This window comes from Cyprinodon variegatus, unplaced genomic scaffold, assembly GCF_000732505.1.
Source record: "Cyprinodon variegatus isolate N-32 unplaced genomic scaffold, C_variegatus-1.0 Scaffold384, whole genome shotgun sequence".
Lineage (NCBI taxonomy): Eukaryota > Metazoa > Chordata > Actinopteri > Cyprinodontiformes > Cyprinodontidae > Cyprinodon > Cyprinodon variegatus.
In genome coordinates this window covers 713,581-728,462 of record NW_015150837.1, presented here as the reverse complement: position 1 = coordinate 728,462, position 14,882 = coordinate 713,581, and the positions used below count along the sequence as shown (strand labels likewise).

Below are 14,882 nucleotides of genomic sequence, written 5' to 3'. Positions count from 1 at the left end.
TTAAAGGCTATCCAATGTAATCGAAAAAATAATCAACAGATTCATTATTTGGAAAATAATTGTTAGTTGCAGCCCTAGTTGCAATGGATCACTGAAAACCCATAAATACAAAGATAAACCGTACAATTGTGATTTTAATTTTTTAAACAGTTTGTATTTTCTATATATTCTTTATTCCACTTTTCAGTCCTCATTGCATTGGTCAATCACATAAACTCCCAAAAGAAATATGTTTTTAAGATCATTGTATCGGATGATAAAGAGGTTAAAGGGCTGTTAACATGAGCTATAAATGATCCTGTAAGCAGGAAAAAAACAAAAGAAGAAGGTCAGTTTGCTCCCATCTTGTCTCATCACATTCCTGCCATTCCTTTCTGCAAGACTTCAGCTGATGACGTGTTTCCTTTTCCGGTGGTCATGAAAATGCAGATGGGATCCTGTGTCAAATCAATAAAAGTCTATTTCTAAAAGGTCTGTCTGCAAAAGTCAGGACAGTGTTATAGAATAAACACAAAAATGTTTCAAGTGGTTTGTCATTGTAACTTAAAACTGATTGGGTTAAAATTAGAGAACATACTATTTCTTTATTAAAGCTTTAACGTCTGACTGCATGCAGCCCATTGGATCTGCTCTGTAGCAGGGTGGGGATGGTTTCCTTTTGGTCTATTTTACAGCATGCTTTACCGATTTATACTTAAATTCAAACAAAACCACCGAAATTTGCTGAGAAAATAAAAAGATATTTTTATCCAGATGTTCTTTACAGAATAACAGCTGATAAAGATCGCGTATCCATACCTGCAGGTTTACAACGGGGAACAGTCTGCTCCTTTTAACCCGGCGAATAGTGTCAGAAGAAGCATAATGTCACTGAGAGGCTGGAAGGAAACATTTCTACCAGCATGGTTCAGCGTTTCTCCTCCTTTTTACGGTTTTACCACCATCACCTCGGTCATCCTCGTCTCCAACCCTTCCGGTCTCCAACAGCGCCTCCTAGCAACAGGAGCGCGCGCGCCTGCCTTTCAATTAACGGCAACATTTCAGCACGAGATTCACGCAAAACAGCCTAAAATATTCAATATTCACATTTTTTTAAAAAAGAAACGTTTTTTAATGATTTTTTTATTATTATTTGGTTGAAGCACGCAAAAATTTTCTTTAAACAAATTTGTAATAAATTGGGCATTCTTTATCAAGAACTGATAATAATTGAGGAATTGACAAGTGTAATGATTATGAACTATTGTTTTGTTAAGTGGGCTATACTAAGCTGGTGGATCATGCATTTGTGTCATTTCTGTCAAAAAATGAATGTTAGAACTGTAACTACACAGTCATATGATTACATTACTGTTTTTCATCACAATGTTTATTTTTTTTTATCACTGCTGCTTACCTTATCAAGGCTGCACTTTAAAAAAAATAAATAGTCTAGAGAGCTGTTCTTTATGAATTTTTTTTTTCTTTTTTTACACTTGTGTATACAAAATGACAAAATAAAATCCGTCTAAGTCTAATTAGTTACAGTGCACTTGACTGGAAAAAAAAACAACATTCAAAAGGAGACATGAAATCTTCTGAAGAATTTGTATTTTTTTATTATTATTGTTTATGTTTTTGTGTGTGTAGAAGGAACCATTTGTCCCTTGCTCTTCTTCAATTGACAGGAGATCATGTTGCATATTTTATATCCATGAGGTAACCTATGGTAATAATTTTGCCACTCAGCCTTTTCTCAAACCTCCAACAGGAACCTTCCAATAAGCATTCTGACAAAATTGCCTTTTTTAGAAACTGTTCATGTTTTATATCTGTCTTACATATAATCAAAGTTGAGAATTTGTGACATATTGCTACAAAAATTGGATAATAACATTTTACACCACTATCCTTCAATATCAAATAATTATTTTTACTTTTATGCCATGTTTAGTTGTATAATTCTCTATAGCCTGATTATGAGGCGGGGGGACAAAACACCCCTCCCATAATACTTTTTTAACCTGAGTCTAGATGGTTAGGCCTTTAATAAGTTTCCATTTCCCCGAAATCATAAATAAATCATATATAAAGTACAAAAATTGTAAATTATTTTTAAAAAGAGTATACAAGAGTATACAATTTCCAAGACAAGTGAGGAAGGGATGAACATTTCCATATTAATCAATAGTTATAAATCCTTTATGATTCACAATGGGTTCAACTTAATTTGACAGGAGAGAAAAGTAGAGGTAGTAGTGGTTTAGTAAATGATTGATAAGTGCTCTTACTGTATATAATTATAAATATAAGATATCATTTTTATTCTAAAATAATGGGGATATTGCTCTAACTAAAGGTACACATAAGTTTAGACAAATACAATAGATTTTAAATGTCTAACTACCCCAAATAAACTGTTTTTTGTCATGTAAAAAATTAGACAATTATAAATCCTTTTAAAACTGCTTAATGTTTCATTTATCTTGTACATATCAACTGGAAACAAACAAATCTGTTCATAGAAAATTAAATAAAATAGGAAAACATGCAATGATCTGGAAGCACAAAAGTACTAATTCTTAAATGAGAACTTTCTCAGACTGGATTAATTTCTCAGCACTCCGTTGTTAGGGAGGCGTCAACATTTCACATTTTGATTAGTTATTTCTGCTTTAATCTGCAAAACTGTCTGGGAAATTATAAGGTCAGAATCCTTCGTCTACAGGTGACCTCACATATTTTCTGGGCAATTAAGTTGTGGACTTTGGCTTTTCTATTTTGAGACTTTTTCCTGTAAAGTCATGCTATTGTAGATCTGAATTGATGCTTGGATTCAGTGTGATCCTAAACATCCTTCTTCATCTTCAGCCGTCTAGAAGAGTCGGATGCTTTCAGTCCTAACTGACAAGTGCTTATGATTAGTAATTTTTATTTTCATCTTGACAAAAAACACAGTTTTATCTGGAGAAAAGTAAACCCAGATCAGCAGCGTATTAGAGTTTGAACATAATGGAGAAAAGGTAATCAAAAATAGAAACCCATACTTTATTCACTAATGAACAAAGAAAACACAACAGAATGCCCAACTGGATATAACAGATTGTATTTCCTTTCTCATATTGACCCCATTAAAAACTGTCAAAAACAAATACAATGTGGTGGAAAAAAAAAAACATGGTTTCAGCTTCACAACTCATTTCTTCTCTGTTTAGGTGAATTGGGATCTATTGGCTGAGCAACACGCACATTTTCCTTGTTTTTTCTCAGTAAAGCATCGATTTCACTTTCTTTAAAGGTAGCTTTGGAATCCTGTCAAAAACACACAAAAATAAGAACTAATTAAGTTACAGAAAAATTTGATAATTTTCTGCCAAAACGTCTCAGTCTTACTTGAAAACTCTGACGCTTGACCCCAATGCATGCATGGGACACCTCATAACACATCAGTATGTCCAAATTCCTTAGCTCCTTCTTTGCCAAAGCAGCACGGAACTGGTGACGATGAGAATCTAGATTGTGTATTTGAAAAGAAGTCAGGCTGTATCACATTCCTTTTATTACAAATTATGATTATATATATTTTTTAAAATCTTACCCAATAAGTGTATGCAAGCAGACTTCATTTGTTCTTTAGACACATGCTCATGACTGGAAGTCAGAATTTTCTCACACAACTGCCAACTGAGAAGCTTCTCTATCAGGGTTGGCCTGCTCCCAGCTGGGGCTTCCTTTAATTCTTTCTCAATCTCTGGAAATTATTTTGCATAACTGTTACTTAGTGTCAATAATTCAAAGTAAAAGTCATACCAAAAACATATGCCTTTCAGATATATAAAATAATTCATAAGCTGTGAGGCAAGTCCAGTCTTGCATACCTTGTGCTGCAGTTAGACAGCTTTCGCAGTAAGAATCTGATAAAGTAAAGAAAGAAAAAAAAAAAAAAACAACAGACTGAGGATTCATTTGAAAGGACATCAAGATATGCAACCAACACACTCTTTCAAAGCTAAAAAAGCAACATATTTTTTGTTCTTTACTTACAGGGATCTGTGTTGTGAGGCTGCACTGGAAGGTAGTAACCGAAAAACATAATGAAAATAACCGCTTTCATGGTCTTTGACGTGAACATTATGAACCACAGCATGGGAACCGAAGTTAAAAGTGAGAAAAGGCTTTTCCCTTTTCACAAAGTCTAGTCAGGTGACCTCAGAAAAAATGTGCTTACATTACAACCATTGAAAAATCAACTGTACTGTCCAGTTTTTCAGGTTTTGTCTAGATGCTTGCAAATTGCTTTGGGTCTGAATAGATAATGAATGGAACACAAGGAGGAATTATTTAGCCTGCAACTAACACTTAAAATGTAAACTAAAAAATATATAAAATAAATAAAGCTTAATATATATCTGAAAAAAAAAGTTTATAAAAGTGTTTAGCTTAACATTTTTTGCTTTACATTGACTAACCAATAGGTATACTACATTTTAATCAGTAACATCATAATTACAATAATAAGAATTTCTAAAACAGTTCTAAATAATTCTACTAAAATTTTAAACCTTAAAAAAAAAAAAAAAAACGTCTTGCTGTTTTCAAGAGTGAATACAAGGGGGCGCTGTTGTACCTCGAAAGCGTAACACCGGCGTTTTTCGAGTAGTTCGAATGTTTGACATATTTGGGCATTTTTACCATATATGGACATGTCACGTGACGCATGCGTACGGACGGAAAGAATGACCGCGTGCGGGAAAAGCGAACGTTAAAAGTTTTTTTTTTCGAAAGGAAAGATTACCAAACAGCGAGCTGAGAGTATTAATAGCCTACATCCTCGGTAGGAAGAGCTAAGACAGTAAGTGGTTTATTTATGTGTTTTTATTTAATTTCACTAACTGCTTACTCACGTTTCATCCTGATGTGTCAAAGATGGTTAAAGCTAGCTTTGCATTTATTGACCTCTGTCAGCTTTGTGGTATCTTTGTGATTTCACCAGATTTACTGTGAGATTAGCGACTTTCGTAAGACAATGTTGTGGTGAAGCAGCAGCTAAAATAAGAGAAACTTGACCCTGTCCGATTAGTCCTGTAACTAGCCTGTTTTATTTCCCACCATGCCCAGTGGAAGCCCTCTGTCTGTCAGGGACATTTTCTTTCGACAAACCTCGGATTATTTAGAGATTGATCTCCAGCAGAGGATTCCAATAATCTCTGTTAAGCCATGGTATTGGCTCCTGTGTTCTTACAGTTATTTAAATTTTTTTTTTTTATAACAGCCATTTCTTTCTTTCTTTCTTTTTTTTTTGCATAATCATTGTTTACCTTTTTATTTTCTGTGAACATTAGCATCTCACGCAATAGGCCACGAGATTGTAGCTATCTAAATATGTAAATATCTCTTCAAAGAGATAATATCCAGGCTAAATAGTGCATGTGCATATGCACTCTTTGATGTCTGTGATATTGCAAAGTATTCTATTTATTATCCATATTACTGTATTACTGTATCATTACATTACTTTTTGTATTTTATGCCCATTGATCATAAAAAAAACAAACAAAACAAAAACAGAAAATTCAAACAATTTTTTTTTTTTTGCTACCTAAGTCAAAGTTCTCCCAATCTGTAAACACTCCTGAATAATGTCTTACTTCTTTAGCAGATGATTTATTCACCATGAGTGCTTTTTGACACACACAGAACAAATATGGAGCAGTTTAAATGAACAGTTGGAATCATCTTGGAAAACTTAAAGGAAATAAAATTATAACAATAGTTTAATCCTAAAATCATGTCACCTCCAGATCATAATGTTCAATATAATTGATTTTGTTGATTAGGAGCAGGAGCCCAACTACAGATATTTACCCTTTGGTGAAGACCTGCATTCAGATTTTGGAGTCTAAAGGTTGATGTGAGATTTTGTCCAGTAGATGGCGCCCTTCTCATCATGATCATATTCTCAACAGTTTAAAAGGGATTAGGATAAAGATCTGTTGCTGCTCTTTGGTCAATTATGTTTGCTGTGAGTTAACACATTAGAACAGCACTTCAGATGCATAAGCAAAGACTGGTAGATGTTACTTCTTATGGAAATAAGCATCTCATAAGAAAGACCCCATACCTTTTTGGAGCATTCAAGTGTTGCAGAATCAAATAGGAGTGTAATGAGGTTCTTAGTGGTGTGATTATTTCTATCTGGACTTTACAGTAGAGCCGATTATTTAATTTGGCAGCATGATACCAACATCACTCACATTGCTAATGGTTGAATTTATCAGTCTCCTCTGGCCTCACATTATGGCTGCTGCCGTTTGGCAAAAAAATTAAAGACAAAAGCAAACATCCAGAAGAACAACTGACTCTCCAGTGTAACATTGTTTTATTTTTCACTCGGCCATAAAAAGTCCTTTTTCCAAACACTGAGATTGACTCTGTTTCTAAATTCTTCAAGGTAAGCATGAAACAAAGATTCATTCCTTCTGTTTCCTGCTTAACCCTCCTGGGATAAGGAGGAAATAATGGGATATGGTTTTATATTAAGCATACAGTTCTGTATGCCAGCTCCATAACTACCTTCACTTAATAATTGAAGCTTGTAAGTGAATAAAGAAAAAACTTATGATTAAAAAATGTATTTTAACTGTTTCAAAGTAGCTCAAAAATATTTTTTTGTTGTGGTATTTGAAAGGAACTCAGTTCTTAAGTTGTAACACTTAATATTGTTTTGATTTGAAGAAAGGAATAGCCCGTCTTTACTGACCTGATTTTCAGATTAAGGGAATCGTTATCAGCTATGTTGAAAGGTGAAACGGATCATTATCTTGGTTTAAGAAAGATTGTGTCTATAATCGGAAACAGCTGAATGCATATTTGGAAATGTCATCGAAGTTATGTTGCTATAAGATTATAACTAGTACAGGATCTCTTTGCTTTTCTTTTAAATTTATTTCATCTTTAGCATATAAAATTGTGCTTTGCATTTGATGCATTTGGCAATCCAGGAGTGTGAATAATATAATCTTTTTACGTAAATCAAGCTTTTGCTTTTGTGTCAAGTACAGCACAACATGAGAGAAACCACAAGAATTAGGAATATATTTGAGAAAGAAAGCATTTATTTATCATTGAGTGCGTTGTTTCAGTAGGGTTGGCAATCAAATATCATAACAGTATTATATCTGTAGTAGTAATTTCCTGGGATTGGGGAACTTCAAAAGGTTTCCAGTAGCTTTGTATCTATTCTAAAATTTGAATGTGACAAAAAGTCTATGCCAAAGGACTTCAGACATAGGAAGGTACCTGGCCCTACAACTTGTATGCTTGCTGTAATAAATGACTAATAGATTCTTATAGAAAATATGGGATTTATTGAAGGCAGTTGTCATGTTTTGTATTCCCAGGGTTTAGTGTGAGTCCTCTCCATGCACACACAGCTGCAGCTCCAGTGCAGAACATGCCTTTGCAGCCTGCAGCTCCTGTCCAATAGATTCAAACTGGGCGCTCCGATCCCACAATAGAGGGCCAAGGAGTGGGAGGATCAGCTCTGGAGCGATCCTGCTGGCTTTGTTAACGCCCGGGAAGCCATTTTGGAAGTCAGCTTGTTGTGCTTTAGCAGATAGCAGACACTTGCTATCTATAAACTTTACAGTTTTCCTGTCGGTAAACAAGCCGTCGGAGCGGATCGATCCGTCCGCAGTGATCCGGGATCTGCTGAGGATCCGTCAGCGGGATGCTGGCCGCGTCTTGTTCCTGCGGATTACGCTTTAATAGAATAACAACATCCATGGATTACAGCGCGGGCAAGTTGACCACCGTGTTGTAGCCACAGTTTACTGTTGATCTAGTTGTTTAAGGTCATTTTAATGGGTTTCATTTTAACCTTGCTGCTCTCTTTTACCAACAAATGTTTTGACAGCGAACGCACCATCTGGCCTTTGCTAATTTCATAAATGTATCGCTAATCTACAAGATTGAATGCAATTTAACGTAACATATATAACATAATCCGTGTATGTTTTAATTGAAGCGGTGTGTTTAAAAGGACGTGCGCAGTGTGAGTGACGCTGATATCTGTCAGCTCCAAATATAGCGCAGTGAGAATGTTTCAGGGATTATAGTGAGGAGCTGCTGTCAGTCTGAAAGTAAACACGCTTCTTTCTAACGGCTTTCCTGATCGGAGCTTTGTTTTGACGGTAGGTGAGCTATTATTTGTCGCAGTTTTTTTGCGTAAAAGAGGCAGCAAAAAATATACATTTGATGCGAGATAAACCGATTGAAAAGCTGTATTTCTGAAGCATGTTAACCGAGCTGTTATGCTAATTCTTATGTTATTGTTCAGCCTGTCTCATTGTAATTGCACTAAATACGGTATTATTTAACAATTTTAAAGTTGATTCATTGCTCCCCTTCTGGAAACAAGCTAATCCTGGGTAAATTTAGCTTTTGGGTATTTGTTTCCGTTTATCCCTCTTTTTCGGCTTGGGGAATTAGGTGTGGATTTAGGATTATGTGTTTGGGTTTTTGGTGATTGATTCGTTTTTTTTTTCTCTCTTGCAAATGTATTAATAGATAGACTTGAAAGTTGAATTTGACTAAAAAACCTTTTTGCAAAGTGTCAATGCACGTCAAAAATATCTTGCAAAATTATTTAATTTATTTATATAGATTTATTTTCATTATTTATTAATTTGTATTATTTATATTTACATTTGACTATTTCACATTGTCACATGGCAACCATGAATGTGCATTTTATCAGAATTTAATGTTTTATGCTTGGATAAATGACACTTGGGAAATCACTTAACATTTTTTTTCCTGGATATAAATATGGATTAATACAATGATGAAATCAGATATATGAAATTTGTTGCACACCTTTCAAAGCTATGGCCAGCTGTCTAAATGAACAAATTGGACAAAGAAAGGATAAATCGTATTTAATAGCCAAAGGAGACATGGTAAAACTGAAGAGGAATGTGATTTATTAAAAAAACAAACAAACAAAAACATTCTTAGCAACCTTTTAAAAACAAACGATGCACACCAACGATCTTCACCATGAAACATGGTGCTGGCAGCATCATGGTATGGGTAAACTTTTCTTCTGCAAGAAAAGGAAAGTGAATGGGAATGCAGTTAGAGCTTTTAGATCTGACTTTACTTCAACACAGCTAAATAGAGTAATTAGGTCATAAGCAGAACCTTGTAAAACCTGTTAGGAGGGAAATAGATTAATTTTTGACTATTGAAAACTTGGAGGACAATGTTCCTATGGACTGGAGTTTGATATCGCTGGCTAAGATCAAAGCATATTCATTTATTAAAGTGGCCAAATCAAGATATAGGTTAATTTGCTATAAGTTTTACTTAACTAAGCCATTTTTAATTAAACATGGCAAAATATCAATCTGCAGATGTGGAAAACTGGTAGAAACACAAGCAGAAAGACCTGAGACTGAATAAAAATGCACTTAAAATGATTTCTTTTTAGGTAATTTGTTAGAACAAATAAAAGCTAAAGAAACTTTTGAACTTTTTAATTCTGTGCTGTACTGTACATATTTTACAATTGGTGCTTTAGTGCATTATTGTGCCAGCCTAATAAAATGTATTCACATAGGAGATTTTAAACCATAGGTTTACTGGTACGTCCTCTTTAAAGGAAGTGTTTCTAATTAAAAAAAAACAAAAACAACAAAAAACATTGATAAGGAAAATAGGATGTAAAAACTGACAGTAACTTTTATCAGTACTGCACATGCATGATCATAAGCAGAACTGGCACCAAAACCACGGAGAGAAGAAAGTATTTCTTGCTAGATTTTCATATTTTTGTTAGGTTTAAACATGCAGAGAAACTGTTAGTGTTGCAGTTATGCCTGTTCAAATTAAGTAGACTCCACTCACAGAGGCTCAGCTCTTAGGCACGCTGCTTCCCGCCCATTGCTTCAGGATCCTCCCCGCCTCTCTACCGTTTCATGGGCTTTCATAATACCAGGCATTACTCAAGTCGCCACCCTAGGGACTAGTTGTCCTCGTGGTTAGTCTGCTTAATACAAACGCAAAGAGGATCGTCCTGTCTCCACCAGCCGCGCACTCTGAGCTGAAGGCAAATTTCTTGCCAGAGAAGAAGAGGCCAGCCATTCATTACAGCTTCACTGGTGTCCATACTCTTCGTCAGCCGGAGCCAGTATGCAGGAAGAGGTCAGCCAACTCTCCTACAGCAGCGTTGTTGTGTTTCCTAGGGACAGGACTCTCTGACGGGGCTGTACAGCCTAGGATTTACTGGTGGTTTTGTTTCCGCCTAGTTTAAGAGCAGTTTTGGGGAATATTTATTTGTTTTTATTATGGTGAAATGAATCATTACTAAAATTTTAGAAACATATGGCTAAAACTGACAAATACTTAGAAGAGACAGACTGAACAATTACATTCAGGCATGTATTCTTTCTATGTCCAGTTTTCTCCTTGTTACTCTACTCCTGACATGTCATACTTGACTAAAGGGGTTCCTATCCTTTGCAAAACAACTTTTTCAGTCTAAGCAAAGAAGAATGACCATGGACTTTTCCCAGCTGCACACATACACGCCTCCACAGTGCGCTCCAGAGAACACCGGCTATACTTATTCTCTCAGGTGAGATCTCAGCGCTGCGCTGCAGCTCAATAACTGCAGCATCAAACATCCAGGTTGTGGCTTTAAAAGTTACATTTTTGTTAGTTAGAGCTGCACAGAAACAAAGTCAGAATGGGTGATTGTACTTTCAGATATCATTCTGTGGTTTTTTCAATATATTCTAAAACTGTATAAGTGTAGTTTATGCTACATTTTTCCGTAAATGTAGCTTCTATATTTTGATATATTGTAGAGATCGCTTTGTGTCATTATTCAGTCTGTTTTCATCGTCATTTGCTCTAGGCATGGTCAGCACCTTACCAGTAAAGTCTGTGCATGTGGAGGAATGTTACCGTCTTCAGAGCTGTCACCTTACCTCCCTAGAAGCTGTTAGACAAGAGAAAGGCATTTGGGTGTGTAGGTTAGGCAGTGAATTATTATTGGGTGTGTGTGCTGCAGTTTCTGACATCTGTGAGTTGACGTGCGATTACTTGACTATTGGAACTCTGGGCCCCCCATGTCTCAAGGGAAAGTATGCAAGTGTCTCGTATAAAAAAAGTCAAGTTTCAACACAGTCCTCATCAGATTAACTGCAGTATCAGGTAGATTATATGGTTGTAAACCCAATCCACTGAATACAGCTGCTCTGTCTAGGGAAAGTAAGAACTGTTTGAATAAAATTTAAATGGTAGTATATTTAAAATATGGTTTTAAATGCTAATCGATTAATCTGTCGATATGTTTTTTTTTTGGTTTTTTTTTGGCTAACAGATTAATAATCGAACCGCCAAAGGTTCCTTAAAGAGGACTTTTTGCTAAATTAAATCAGATGAAGCAAAACTTTTTCACTTAAGGAGTTTTGGATAGAGAAAATCAACAGATGGAAAAGATTTGTCTACCGTAATCCTAAATTCAAAATGTATATATATATATATATATATATATTTTTTTTTTTTTACAATTTTGGTATAATTACTGCTCTAAGTGGATCACTCAGCTGAAGACATGTTTTAGATTCTCTATACTCCAGTTAATTATTAATTGATTAATAAATTAGTTGACGAGCATTTCAATTATTAATTAATCACAATTAATCTGATTTATTGTTTCAGCCTTAGTTTAGACTCATATATGCGCTTTTCATATCCAAGAGTAGTTTTAGAGTCAGAATGATAAAAACTGACACCAACTACTAAGTCAGGCTGTAACTTGAGACGTGCATTTGTTATCTTGCTTACTGTAACCTTTAAAATAGTGATGGTTGATGTTAATTAATTAACAATTCAGTTTTAAAAGCTGCACAAGTTAGACCACTGCATTGCACTGCATATTAACTTTCATTTGAATCGATAAGACAAGAAGAAGAATTAAAAAAAAGAATCAGGTCATAGTTAAATGTTAAAATGAAAGTTAAATGAGTTTAAAATTATAATGTAAAAGAAAAAGTACATACTGAAATATTCTGACTTGATGGGTTTTCTAAAGAATCCAGCCTGTTGACTTGTGCAGTTTAGGGGGAATTACTAAAAGCTTCCGCCCCTTCTGTGGAGCCTGCCAGGTAGATGGAGAGACAGGAACAAGATAATCGGGTTCCTTTGAATGCAGTCAGCTGAGAGGCTATTAATGAACCTCGCTGTTAGAACTGCGACTCTGATCCCAGGATTAGACTAATAGTTTATGCTTCTTGACTAGCGTGTCTAGAACACTGTGGTACTGCATTTCATTAGGTTTTGGCTGCTGAACCGTAATTCTGTCCTCTCCTGAGAAACAGACCTCGGAATGTGGTAAGAATCTAATTTTTAGGTCTAATGAATCTAGTTGAATGTGTTGAATCTGAGTGGGTCTGCCTGGTTTTCGAGAGAGCAGTGCTGCGACAGGCAAGGTCAGGTGACACAAACGGTTGGTTCATCTGTTGTTAAAACTCAAAGGAGCTGTGACAAGTTTCGTGGCACTGAATAGACCAAGTGTAGCAGGAAAAAGAGACCCTCTGCTACACTCTTTTTCTGTATATAGAGAGACAATATTCCAGATCACACAGTTATAGTCTTGTATGCAGCAGGATGTAAAAGCTTTGGTTAAAAGAAACTAACATGGTTTTATTTAATGGAAAATGTCCTGGTTTGACTTTAAGAAAGTATTTTTTAGAAAGGCAGACTGATGGATATTTGTTGCTCTGTTCAATCTTAAAGGAGCTAAAAGCTAAACCTATATAGCCTGTACGAAAACATCTTAAATAGAGATAGACCGATTTCTCAGCTGACTGATACTTGTACCTATTATTAGTTATTTTTTGCTTGTGAAATTGGCGAATGTATGCATATGTTCACTGATTCATTAGTGCATTTATCAGCAATACCTATAGATCAGGTGAAGGACACGCATTGCTTCTCTTACTATTTTGTTTGATTAGTTAATGAATGTTTGATTTTTTTTGTTAAAAATTTTACTTTTCTAACTATTATTATATTGGTGTCGTTTTTATCATTGAAATGGAGGGTAAAAGCAATCAAGCCTCTAAGAATCAGCCCAAAAATAGCCTCACATATTGGGGATCAGTTAGACACATGTGAAAATAATTGGTGTTTATGCCGGCCTCTGAAAAAACTCTATCGGTCGATCTCTTTTTTTTTTTTTTTAAGGCAGTTTTTTAAAAACATCAAGTTCTTCACTTTTTCATTTCCAATGTAATGTGAAAACTAAATGTCAGCAATGTTCAACAGGCGTTGCTGTTAGATTTTGGATGGATATTGATACTGATATTTACGTTGTGGTTATGGCCGGTAGCCAGTTCTATCCAAGTAGTTCCCACCGTCGTTGCTTTGGTTTTCTTTGGGTCAATTTTAAACCTTTCACCTTTAAGTTGGTTAAACACAATGCAATGGAAAATAAATCCCTGGTACTTGCACAGAATGCTTACAGACAAGTCATTGCAGATTACTTTTTGGTTTTATTTCTGGTAGTTAGGAGTAGCTAGCATCTCTCCATCCTCTGACATGGGAGCTGGCTCGGAGCTTGTCTGCCTGGCTGTGTGTTTCCTGGATGGGGCCGCCTTTTACAGTTGCTTTTGTATCTTCTTCTTTCTGTATCTCTGCTTCTGTCTCCTTGAACCCCAGTCGGTCTCTGCAGATGGCTGCTCACACTGAGCCTGGTTCTCCTGGAGGTTTCTTCCTGTTTAAAAGGAGTTTTTCCTCTCCACTGTCGCTACAAGCATGCTTAGTGTGAGGGATTGCCTTTGAGTCAATGAGTCGATGCAATCAGCTGGTTTTCCTTAGATAGAAATCTTTGAATCCACTTGACTCTATTATCTGGTGAACTGTAAAGTGCTTTGAGATGACATGTGTTGTGAATTGGCGCTATATAAATAAACTGAATTGAATTGAAAGATGTCAGCAATTGATCACCACAGCTAATTAAACTGGTGTGTCAGAATCATTTGCCTCTCACCAGCCTCTACTTTTGGGTAGAACTGAAAACACAATAAATGTTTGAGGAATAAATAAAAAAAGTTTTCAACTTGTTATGGACATTAAGAAAGAGCATTTAGCTGCACATCTTACAGAACAACGGCTGACTATACCAGTGCTGAACTGAAAACAGGTGCGTGTGCGTTTGTGGCCAACAAACCCCAACAGACTGAGTATTCATATTTCATGATTGTTGAAGTGGGTCAGTGGGGCTGGAGCTTCTAGATGGTGTCTAGACATTTCAGTCCTCATATTTGAACTGTAGTGGTTGTAGACTGGTAGCTCAAGATTATTTCCCAATGGATAAATTCTTTGATTCATTTATTATTAAAAAAAACAAAGGGTGTTTTTTACAGAATATATGCTAAACTTAAGCAACTTGAATTCCCAATCGATAATTTTTACAAACAAGGAAGGATTTTCATCTTAAATACCATTGGAGGACAGAAATGCTGATATGTGTATATATATATATAATGTAAATCTAATTAAATAACAAAACGAACCTGCAGCTGCATTTAGGTAAATAATACAACTGCAAGAAGTATTTTTTAATAGTTAGGAAAATTAACTCAATACTATCTTTTTCTCTAGTTGTGAGCCAAATGCAAAGCATTCAGATTTGCAGCCGCATCAAGCTGCAGCTCAGTCTAATCTCTATCAGCTGGACAGCTGTTGTGCACCCTGCTGTTGCAGTTGTTCAACTTTTGCTTCAACTATGCTTCAATACATGCACTGTTAGCCAAGTGGGAAGCAAGTTACAGCAGCTAGTTTCAGGAGAAATGGTGCCTTTAACCTTGATATTTTTTTTTACATTTATT

General features: G+C 35.6%; 2 protein-coding genes across 3 annotated transcripts in view; one reads left to right on the top strand and one right to left on the bottom strand.

The window, feature by feature from the left end:
* ccp110 (centriolar coiled-coil protein 110kDa) overlaps positions 1-985 on the bottom strand; it is a 19,412-nt gene extending 18,427 nt beyond the window's left edge. For both annotated transcript variants that reach the window (XM_015387045.1, XM_015387044.1), the window contains exon 1: positions 799-985. The gene's annotated coding sequence lies outside the window, so the exon portion shown is untranslated. The remainder of the gene's footprint in view (positions 1-798) is intronic.
* A 3,718-nt stretch (positions 986-4,703) lies between these two features.
* LOC107092535 (SUN domain-containing protein 1-like) overlaps positions 4,704-14,882 on the top strand; it is a 35,271-nt gene continuing 25,092 nt past the window's right edge. Inside the window, exon 1 of the mRNA XM_015387063.1 lies at positions 4,704-4,831. The gene's annotated coding sequence lies outside the window, so the exon portion shown is untranslated. The remainder of the gene's footprint in view (positions 4,832-14,882) is intronic.